Here is a 12,264-nt window from a genome sequence, read left to right on the forward strand (position 1 = left end):
CCAATGAAGGTTGAGGGGGGGCTGCACTCCAAGGTCAGGGTCAGTGATTGGGTCCCCGGGGTCAGTGGTCAGGCACACCCCCACACGGATAGGCTCTCTCATTAGGAAAGGGCCGGGAAAACTTCGACACAGCCAAAGTGCCTCAGACCCTTAACGGGAGTCACCCAATCACGTGTTAGAATGGCTTCCCACACTTCTAGGTATATACCCGCCCAAATTGAAATCACGGACTGGAACAGATACTTGCATACCCTTGTTCATAACAGTGTTATTCACAAAAGCCAAAAGATTGAAACAATTCTGATGTACACCAGGATAAAAATGTTGGCAATATGATTGACCCATAAAAATGAAAGTGAAATACCTGCCATTATAAAACGTCAGACATGAAAGTTCAAATGTTGTATGACCCCACGTACAATATTTCTACAAGGTACGTAGAATAAGCAAACTCAGAGACAGAATAGCTGTTGCCACATACTGAAGAAGGGAACTGGAGATTATGGTTTAATGGGCAGAGTTTTAGTATGAAATGATGAAAGAGTTCTGTGATGGCTGCACAATGATATAAACACCAGGGAAATGGTATTCTTAAAAATCGTTAAAATGATGTAATTTATATTTTTTAACCATGATATAAAATTAACTTTTAAAAAATCTGTGCTAGGCAAACAGAACAAGGGAAGAAGAAGAACAGACACATTCCAGGTATTAGAAGCATTTCTATGCAGAGAAATAGGTGGCAATTGTTACTTAGCTTTGCTGAGGAATACAATATAATAAAAATGAAGGGTGAGCCATGTAAGGAAGACAAGAATGTTGGGACTACTTTACAGTCATCTATAGTACCTTTTAGTACATATGACCTTAAGGTATTCTATTAACCCAATTATTTTTGGTATTATTTAAATAGATATGAGAAGCCAGGAAAATTTTTTTTGAGCAAGTAAACAACAAAAACGGGACTTATTTGCAATTCCATATATATGGTTAATATTCCCAAATTATAAACTACAAAAAAAATATATATACAAAAATATGTATACATAAGTATATATAAGTGTGTATATATATACACACACACATTCATAAAACTAAAATCCATTAAACCCTGCACACCTTTCTGAGATGGTCACAATTATAAATACTGCAGAGGAACTAAATTAACAAACTTTCAGATTTTAAAAAATAAAGATACCCACAGATGTGCTGCCTGTTTTCACTCATGCAGGTCATTTGACGTGAGACTAAAAAGGCACGTAGGGTCCACATATTAAGGACTACCACATTTTGCCCCATCATCTCATAAATGGAACACCTATAAAATCTTAAACTGAGCAACAAAATATGCCATTTATAGTAACTCCAAAACAACTATTCTGCTTTCAAATGTCTTTTATGAGACTAGGTGAATAATTAGTGTTTGAAAATATTTTTAAAATGTATTCTGAAAAAGTTGGAGTAGTGTTCTTTGAAGATGGAGAGAAGGGCCAAGATTCAAGCAATGCAGTTGGCCTCTGGAAGCTAGAAATGGCAAGGAAATAGATTCTCTCCCACAGCGCCTCTAAAAGGAATATTTCCCTGCCAGGGTCTTAATTTTAGGTCTTCTGGCCTCCACTACCATCAAGATATTAAACCTATGTTGTTTTCAATCACTCAATTTGTAGTGCTTTATTACAGCTTCAATAGGAAAGTAATATACATGTCTTATGAAAAATTATATTGCATTTTATCAGTTACCTATGATTAAAGCTGTAAGATAACTCAAAAAGCAATGTGTGATATAGACTGTGTCCTCCTCAAATTCCTATGTTGAGGCCTTATTGCCCAGTGTGACTGTATTTAAAGATGAGTTTTCTAAGGAATTGATTTTAAATGAGATCACATGAGGCCTGATGCAATAGGATTAACATCCTTGTCAAAGTAGACAGTAGGCCACTCATTTTATGCTCATGTGCACACAGTGTTTCTCCTCTTCTTCCCTTCGTATACAAGCACTGAGGAAAGGTCATGTGAGGACACAGAAGATGACCATCTCTAAACCAGGAGGATAGCCTTCACTGGAAATGAAATCAGCCAGAACTTTGGTCTTGGACTTAAAGCCTCCAGAACTGTGAATAAATAAATTTAGTTTAAACCAAAAAAAAAAAAGATTATTATGAAAATGGCAAACTTTGCTGTGAAAGTTATTTCTACTATATGTTCAACTGAACAAAATAGTACATGTATGACTGACATGTAATATAAAAATGCATAAACAATTTTCTACAACTAGAAAATCATTTTAAGAGAATGCACTGTAATTCAAATTACCTGTGGCGGAAAAGAGCTGTCCCCACACAGGACAATGGAATAGTGTATGCTGCACAATCATTGCAGTGCAGTGTACTGCACTGCTGCCTGACAAACTCTTAATATGTTGCTAGTTGTCACTATTTGTGGACAAGTTGTGACTTTTTTTTCATACTTTTCCTAAATAGTTATTGCACTTATTGTTGTGACATTTTTTATAAGAGGTAAATCAACAAGATTTGTTTATAAATTCTATGCATTGTGTGAAATGTCAAGATTTTGCAATAACTGATACATATTGTAGAAAAGAGGTGCTCAAGAAGGTTTTTTTTGGGGGGGGGGAGTAAGGTATTTCTACTAATGGATGAAGTGGCAGAGAATAAACAAACTCTGTTTATTCAACAATCTCTTCACTGGTAATGACTTGTTGATACACTTGAAATTTTGGATTCCAAGGTACAAGCACCAAGAGGGAAAAGAAACTAAACTGGTATCTTATGAAACTCACAAGATCTGATGTAAAAACAAGAGAATCATTTGTGATTAAATAAACAGAAAAAAAAATATCTATATATATATATATCTATATCTATATATATATCTACATATACATTTATGTTTAAACCAAAAGCATTAGGTAGCTATAATAATGTCAGTGGTTGTGTGGATGAACACAATTGGTTGGTTTCCTAATACTACATTTGTTAGAAAATAATATTAAATAAAAAATGATATTGGCTTTTGTTCATCTGAATAATTGATGTTTACCATATACATAGGAATTACTCACAAAATTTGTGAAGACAAGATCATTTGTTGGATTTCAAAACAGACACCTGCTCAGCATAGCTAAAATGACGGAAGGAGAAACTGAGGAAGAAAGCATATTAGTACTTATACAGTCCAAACTATCAGATTTGATGTGAAAAGCCATATTATTTTCAAATGGCAAAAACGGTGATGTCTAAACAAGTCCCATCATGTGAAATCGACAACATATTGTAAAAAATGTAATCTAACAATGTTTGAAGTGGTTTGATCCTTTCCACCAAAAATAACGATTGAATGGATCATGCCAGTCACTTTTATGTATATGGTGTAATGTATGAAAGGACACCCTATTTGCTCAGTCAGTGTCCCATTTACAGGATGGCTTATATATACATAAAAAGATACTACATTGTCTGAGGGTCCTATTTATAGGATAACCTGTATTTTCATTCTTAACAATAATAAAGGATATATAAGTTCTAGATTATAATTTACAACTTATTTTAAAATACCTGTAACAATTTTGTTGATCTATTCTCAGAATTGAAAACTTGGGACTAATGAGTTAAAGCCAGAAAGTAGCATCCTCTGATATACATTTCTAGAAGATTATTTCATGACACAGGAGAGGAGTAGAAAGGCTAATGATGAGACCTGATTTTTCATTTATTTATTTAGCAAATATTTCTAATTAGCCAGAAGCTAATTAGGTATTCTTTTTTTAAAATATTTATTATTTAGTTCTTGGCGGACACAACATCTTTGTTTGTATGTGGTGCCGAGGATCGAACCAGGGCATGCCAGGCGAGTGTGCTACCACTTGAGCCACATCCCCAGCCCTAATTAGGTATTCTTCTAGTGTTAAATACATCAAAGTGAATAGAAACAGACAAAAATCCCTATTTTCATGAAGCTTTCATTCTGAAGTAGAGGGAGAAGAAATAAAACATCTGAATAGTGATATAAACTAAAAAATTAAATAATGGTATAGAGACAACACGACAGGGGAGGAACTATTTTGTTAGTTGATCATAGAAGTTCTCTTCAAAAGGGTGTGTTAGCTTCTCATCACTAGGACCAAAATACCTAAAAAGATCAACTTAGAGGAGAAGTTATTTTGGGCTCACAGTTTTCAGAGGTTCAGCCCATTATGGCAGAAGGGTATATAGGAGAGGAAAGTTGCTCAGTTCACAGCAGCCAGGAAGCAGAGAGTGAGCGAGCAAGCAAGGAGCCAGGGACAAGATAGAGTCCAAGGCCATGTGCCCAGTGACCTACTTCCTCCAGTTACCACCTCATAGTCCATTCCAATTATTACAATCAAATGAATTAATCTACTTATAGCTCTGATAATTTAATCTCTTCACCTGTGAACATTACCACGTTGCCTAATACATAAAATCTTTAGGGGATATTTTTAGATCCAAACCTTAAGGGTAAGCTGAGCTGGATGGAGGAAGCCATGCATATATCTAATGAAAAATCCTCTGAACGTGGATAATAGCAAGCACAAAGAATGAGAAGAAAGTGCTTGCCATGTCCAAAACATCCCAAGCAAGTCAGTTAGTCAGTTGCTGGAGTGGGAGTGAGGAGGGGCAAGGGAAAAGGTAAGATTTGTTGGGGGGGGGGCATTCACTTCCCTGGCCTTGTAAATCATGGTAAGGAATTCCAATTTTCTTCTGAGGAAAATGGAAAGCTCTTGGAAGGTATTCAGCAGAAAACTGACAAGATCTGACTTCCAATTTAATAGCAGCACTGTGAAAGCTGTGCAGCTTGTGGGGAAGACCTCCTGGGGAACAATCTGTGTGCCCTGCAGTGAAGTATGCAGCCAGCCCCAGGTGATCCCACAGGAGGGAAAGAGTCCGGGAAGAAAGTCCTGACCAAATTCCTGTCTCCCTTCATTCTCCTTCCTGTGCTGCCCACTGACAGAACCCAAGTGAAAGCCATGTGAAAGAAAGCCAAATGACATAGGCCACAAGGTAGTGTGGGGAAGGGCAAATGAAGACATCCATCCCTACCTGAATCATCCCCATCAGTCATGACACTTTGTTTCCACCTCAGTTTGAGTACCTAAACTGTCAGGCACTGTATTGTGTGTCTTTGTGGTAGACTATCCTGGGGCAAAAATGGTAGTGAGGACACATACTGGACCACTGCTTACAATCTAGATTGGTGATGGTGACTGCATGGATCAATGGCTGAAAGGAGCAGTATAGTTGGGAGTGCTCAGATTACATTTAAAAGGTAAAACCAACGGAATTAATGATAGACCGGATGTGGAATATGAAAGTAAGGAGTAAAAAATGACTCTTGTTAGGAGCACAAGTGAAAAGAACAAAATGCAAAATTAGATGTCATGGCTCCAAATTGAAAAATATTTCTTCCTATAAAAATTGCCCAAGAAGCCTTGTAAACTACAAACTTACTTCTTATTCAACTATATAAATGAAAAACCAAACAAAAAAAATCATTAAAAGTCAGTCTAAAAGATTCTGAGGTAGAGTACCAAACTGGCACGCATCAGTCTCCAGCACCACAAAAAAAACAAAATATAATAAAATATATTGTGCAAGTCACAATCCAGAGAAACAACTTGATTTTTCCAAATGTAGAAATTATACTTCATCTCTTCCCTTCTCTTAGCATGAGAACTACCTCCACACACTCACACACCCACACTACAGTGCTTGACAGTTTAAGTGCTCAAACTGAGGTAGAAACAAAGTATCAAGACTGATGGGAATGAGTCAGCTGGGGGTGGGTGGCTTCCATTTGCCCTTCCTCTCACTACTCTATCTCCTGGCTTCCTAGCATTCTGCTTTCAACTTGTGTTGCCAATGGGCATGGCAGGCAGAAGGAAGGGAGAGAGGAGTCTGGTCAGAGCACTTCTTCCCTGGCTCCCTTTCTCCTGTGGGGTCACTGGAGATGGCTGCAACCTCCATTGCAGGGCACATAGCTTGCCTCCCCTTGGAGGGCCTCCTAGCAGGCTCACTCCTTTCCAGTTCTAGTGACTGCCCCCTTCCCATGTCCCTTGAAGTCTCCTGGTAGTGGTGATAGTTAGTACCTTCTTCCAAATAGCCTCATAGTATAAGCACTGTCTTTACACCCTGCATTCACAAAACTGGTCACTTATTAAATTCTCCACAAATTAACATTTTGAGACTTTTTCCTGCCTAGACTTCCTGGATTTCATGGAAAGAATTGGGAGGGTGGCAGCTAAATGAGAAAGATGTCAAACCATAAGGAGGGTCAGTCCATTTAAAGGAACAGTACAAGCGTAAGAAAGGACAAAGAAGCACAGATGTTTTGGGAAAGGTGAATGGTCTGATAAAGCCTAAATGCACAAGTAAAATTAACCCACATCCAGATCTGAAGAAAGAGTTCCATATTGCTGGATTTGTTGTAGTCACATGTATACATGTATCCACTACTTATGTTGAAACCTCTATATTAAAACACAACTTCCTTATTCTCAAATACATTAAATATTCTTGTAAAGTAGCACAACTAATGCCAGAATGTTTATGGATATAGGCTGGAAATGAGGTAGTATATTATGGCTAATTTATATGGGGGATATGAGTCCCTTGGAATCACATAAAAATCTGCATGTAAGCATTTTTCCGAGGAAGTGGTATAAGTTTTTTAAATCGGTTTTCAAGTAGATTTGTGCCTCTCTAAAAAACAGTGCTAGCAAATTGTCCTGAATGATACATCTGTCAATCCCAATTCTTCCCTAGAAATATTTCATATAATAAAGAAAGGTCTTTATATAGTTAAAGAAATGTACCAAGTAGATCACTACTTACAGTAAGAGAAAAAAAATGACCATACACATATTTTGTTAGAGACTGTTGAGATTATATATATATACATATATATGTATACATATATGTATACACACACACACACACATATATATATATATATATTTTTTTTTTGTACATTTTCATGTTGTATTCACTGGCACATTTAAAAGGGGACTGACTGGAATTATTGCCAGTATACTGCTAGTATCTATTTCCTCTGAGTGAAGAGGTTTCAGTTTACAGAACAGGTCTTCTTGGTTCTAAACCATATTAAAATTACACATGAATTCCTGTTTATTTTGCAATTCTAGAACAAAGGCAAAAAGAAAGTATCACTCCACTTAATCTAGGAAAGATCTATGCAAATGTGATAATTGGGGGCATTGACACATTATAAAAAGTAAAGAAAGCTCATGATAACAATAAAAAGGCACATTAAGAGTATACCATCTTAGAAACTAAGACAGCAAGAAGTTACATATTTTTTTCTCTTAAATAGTCCTGCTACCTTATACAGCCTAGAATTTTAGTACTTTAAATTGTGTTAAAACAAGAGTAACATGACAACCATTACTGAAATACTATTTCACAATGTGGTGGTTATTAAAAATACATCTCACTTCATAAAACAAAAAAGCAGAAATGTTCACTTGTAAAATATATATATAGTCAATAAAACTCCAGCACACTGACGCCGTTCTGCTGGTATCTATAACAAGTCACTTGATACTAGGGCTGACTGTGTTTTAGGTAACAGGCTTTGGTGTCCAGCAGATGTGGTTGAAGCTGAACTCTACCCACAGAGCACAGCATTAGCTGTGACAGAAAATGAGTTAATTCATGTAAAGTACTTAGAGGGGTGCATGGAACAAAATAAGTTCTCAAAACACACTATTTATTATTCCAAAACCCACTCCCTCCAACTTCTTTCTTGCTGCCAGAGGCCCACTTTTACTCAGCTATCTGTTTTTCTTGTGACCAAGTGCTCAAGGTTAGTGACTCCATCACCCAACTCCTACATTAACCAAAGCCAATCCATTTGTCCCATCAGTATAGTCAAGTTAGCAACTGGCTTAGGAAAGAGAACATGATCTAATTCTAGTCTATACAATAAGGGAATTCTGTTGCCTTACCACATAAAGATACTTCCTAGTTTTGCAAAAGAGGGATCCAAGAAGAAAGACTCTATTCACTTCTACTAGGCATCATCAAGCACACAATTCCAAAGTAACCATCCATTTACATTCTATTTTTAGTCGAATTATTAAAACCTCTTTGAATCTCTACATACCACTACAATTTGATTAACCCTTTTAGTGTTCTTTTGATAACAAGTAATGTAAATAAATGAAGCCTGACAAATAGTGAGTATCCTGTATGTGACAGCTACTACTAATGCCCCACTTTCACAAACAATGAAATGTTCTAAAGCAAACACGTAGAAAGTATACTTAAGAATCCAGATCTTGGTTTCCCATGTTGCTACTTCTACTCATTTAACCTCCTTTACTCTTTGCCTACTTACCTTGGAAGCCCATATATCGCAACCACTGAGTGGCCTATAAATACTCTGTTTGGATGATTTTACTTGGTAGTAACTCAATCTAAAATAAATAACTACTACATGGTGGTCTTATTTTCATCAGACTGTAATAGCAGAGATGCCAGTCACTGATTCACAACTCATTCTTCCTTCTTAAGATAGTGTTCAAACTTCAGCCTTTGAAAGAAAGCTCTTGAGTGTTCCATGCCACAACAAACCTATACTAGGTCGATCAGCCTCTTTAAAAAAAAAAAAAAAATGGAATCAGATCACAAAACTGAAAGAGCATGGGAAAAAAAAGGACTGACAGCATTAAGGCAAGGCAAGATGACATCAAAAAGGAAGAAAACTGAATAAGTAGACTGGCAAGACTGCAGAGAAATACCCAAGAGAAACAAACAGATATAGATGGAACTGTAATGGTTACCGTGTGGCCTGCATCATTTCATATTTGTGGTGTTGTATCCCTTCAATAAATCCCACTTTCACTTCAGCTGTTCTGTTTTTGTTTCCACAGTTAAATGAGAATTTGAGAAAGACTATCAATCTCATCAGTATTAGTCCTAAAAGAGCATCCATATTCTGGCAGAAATACCACACCAGCAATTTTGTTATCAAAGAAAAGATGTTGTCTCCTTGTTATAGAAGCTGTTGTCAAAAACAGGTGCCTAGAGTAAACAGGTAGGTGAGAGAAGGAGGCTGGCACCTTTAGGTTTTATTCTTCTTCTTTAAACATGTTTATTTTCATATTAACTGGATAAAATTTTTCCTTCTTCAAAAACACATTCATTTGCTCTCTCCCATTTTTCTTGGATTACCTTTTATTTTCTGCGTTCCACAAAGATGAGAGTATGTCTTAGTCCATTTCTCTTACTATATCACAATACCTGAGACTTAGTAATTTATAAAGAACAGAGATTTATTTAGCTCAAGGTTTGGAGACTGGGAGTCCAAAAGCATAGTGCCAGTATCTGGTAAGTGCCTTCCTGTTCTTTTATAACACAACAGCATCACATGGCAAGGCAGAATAAATATGCTGCATAAGCTTGGATTTATCTTTCTCTTCTTAATAAAGCCACTAAAGCCATCATGGGTACCCCATCCTCACAACCTCATCTAATCCTCATTACCTCCCAAAGGCTCCACCCCTATTATATCATTAAATATGAATTTGGGGATTAAGTTTCCAAAACAAATCTGGAAGGGCACATTCAAATCATAGCAGGACACAAGAAAAGAAAGACTAGAGGTGATGGTACATATCAAGGGACATTCAGCCTTGCTGACTAAAAGGTTATAGAGAAGAGTGGTAATGGTAAAGTAGGAAGACATTTTCTACAAAAAAAAAAAAAAAAAAAAAAAAATCATTACTGAGTCTCCGGCAACTATCACCATTATATGGTCTAACCTGAAATTTACAAGAGAAGATAACAATCTAGATTTTTATGTAAAGTCTCCTAGTTGTAAAATGTTAATAAATTAATTTTCTTCTACAATAAAGTGGGTCAGTTCACTGGCTGTTGAATTACAATTCTATTGTAGACTTTAGCATCATTTAAAACTTCCTATATTTCTAGCTTCCCTAAATTATGTTTAACATCTATAATATGCAAAGCCTTCCACTATGTATTAGGCAAATCACTATCAAAGTTGAACCTCATGTATTTTTCTAGTCACATGATTTAAAATTGAATGTTGTTCCTCAGCAACAACTTGAAACAAGTCTTAATTAACATTAAATGCCAAATCACACTACCTACTCTAACAGGACAGCAACACAAACTCTTCATAGTTCACTACCTAGAGTAGGTTGAAAAACTACTTGCATATGCTGTCAGTTCCTTAAATATCACACTGTGCCCTTCTTCCACAATATACAACTTCCTTATCATCCTGAACTTAACCCTCAGAACTCACTGCACACTACTGAAATCATGTCTTTATTGTTTATCTCTCCAAGCAGACTATAAATACCTTAAGGATAAGGTCTAAATCCTTGGGACTGTATATCTGGAGCTAAATATAAAAAAAATGGACCATGTGGTAGAACACTGAAAGTATTGTTTAGTAGACCACCTTTTATCCAAGGAGGCTACCATGTACCAGGCACCTAACAGATGCTCATTCCTTTACTCAAATAATATTAGTGAAGTGGTGAATAACATAGATTCATCCTTCTCAATAAACATTTCAGTTAAAAGAAATAAATAAATGAGGGATTTGCTAGACATAAATAAATGTATATATGTCCTCTAGTTCATTAACATTAAAGATGTACAGCTTAATGCAATTAATTTAGTATTTTTATCCAACCAAATAAGGATAATATCAAATTTACTAGGTTGTTATGAAAAGTGAGTAAAAGGCAGTCATAATTCATAAAAATGCTTCCAAAAAAACATCTTTTAGGGAAACCAAAACTCTAAAAATACTTCCAAATGACAAATTTTTAAATGTTAGATGTGCGAAAGAGGAAACAGTTCAATAATTTCTGCTTAATTTATACAGTTTACAGTTATCCAAATAGTTGTTTAGCTTTATAAACCATAGGGTTTTGTTTTGTTTTTAATCAGACTCTAAAAAAACCTGTCTATATATAAAGAAAAACACCATTGCAAATTCATGTTTGCTATGCAAGTATTTATCACGGCAAAACAAAAACTTGTAAATGCTAATATATTAGGAGATATATTTTGGCTCAGTGTTTGGAAAAGAAAAAAAGTGTGCAAATTTTCCAAATAACAGAACAATCTAACAACACAACTTCAAATGTAGAATAAAACTCCCCTCCTCAGAATTAAGGTTGCTAACCAACTGACTTGAAAATGAAGAGATTATGGTGGCTTATCCAGGTAGGCCCTGGAAGAAGGAAAGCAGGAGGGAGTGGCAAGAGAGATGTAATGTGAAAAATAATGGACCAGCCATTTGTGATTTTGAAGATGGAGGAGAGCCATGAGTCAAAGAATCTGAGAGGTCTTAAGAAGCTGAAAAAATTAAGGAAACAATTCTCTCCCAGAGCCTCCAGAAAAGAATAAAGACTCTGCCTGATGTTAGCTTACTGAGATCCATTTTGCATTCTGACCTCCCAAACTATAAGATAATGATTTGTCTGTGGCAGCAGCAACAACAGGAAATTAATTCAGTTTGCCTTGGAATGTAGTACTCTTTCCCTTACAGATGATGTTAGACAACTCTGGTGTTGTTCATGGTGCACCTCTGTTGGATGGAGGTAGGGGTAGGGGTAGGAGAGTGGTGAGTAGGTAAAACAGTGAAGATACATCAAATAAACACTGCCTAAGTGAAATTGTGAAAGCAGAAGGAATTAAATTGGTTCTAAGAAAAACGTCTAAAACTGCATGCACATTCGCGTAAGTTCTTTTCTTTGTAGTCTGGAGCATTCAAAGATTTTAAAAAGGATTTTTTATAAGCAAGAGTAAGCACCTTTCTAGATTATTTCCAAAACGTGGCTTTTAACATTCCATGATTTTCTAAGGCAGTAAGTCTCAATCTGTAGACCATCTAACCCCCAAACAAAGCATTAAAACTCACTTAAGGTTGTTAGTAAAATGCAGAGTCCCAAACTCCACCTGAAACAGAATCTCTGAGAGCTGTAGGAAAGCTCAATTCTTTCAACAAACTGAGAGATGGGGGACAGAATAATATACACAATAAAAGAACCACTGCTCTAAGGAATGTTGTACAAAACATTAGAGATTGAAATAAATTGTTTCCATCACCCAATCTTTAAGAACCTCAGTCATTTTGCTGATTATTGTAAGTCGTTATTTTTTCTGAACCTCAGGCAGCCGAGGTAGACAATTCCACCTAATTTTTTAGATGAAAATTCATTCT

The 12,264-nt window shown here is 36.1% G+C and overlaps 1 protein-coding gene across 1 annotated transcript in view; it reads right to left on the bottom strand.

Annotated features, from left to right (window-relative positions):
* Pdhx (pyruvate dehydrogenase complex component X) overlaps positions 1-12,264 on the bottom strand; it is a 70,255-nt gene that overhangs the window by 57,016 nt on the left and 975 nt on the right. The gene's annotated exons all lie outside the window — the stretch shown is intronic.

This window comes from Urocitellus parryii, chromosome 4 (assembly GCF_045843805.1).
Source record: "Urocitellus parryii isolate mUroPar1 chromosome 4, mUroPar1.hap1, whole genome shotgun sequence".
In the NCBI taxonomy this organism is placed as follows: Eukaryota; Metazoa; Chordata; class Mammalia; order Rodentia; family Sciuridae; genus Urocitellus; species Urocitellus parryii.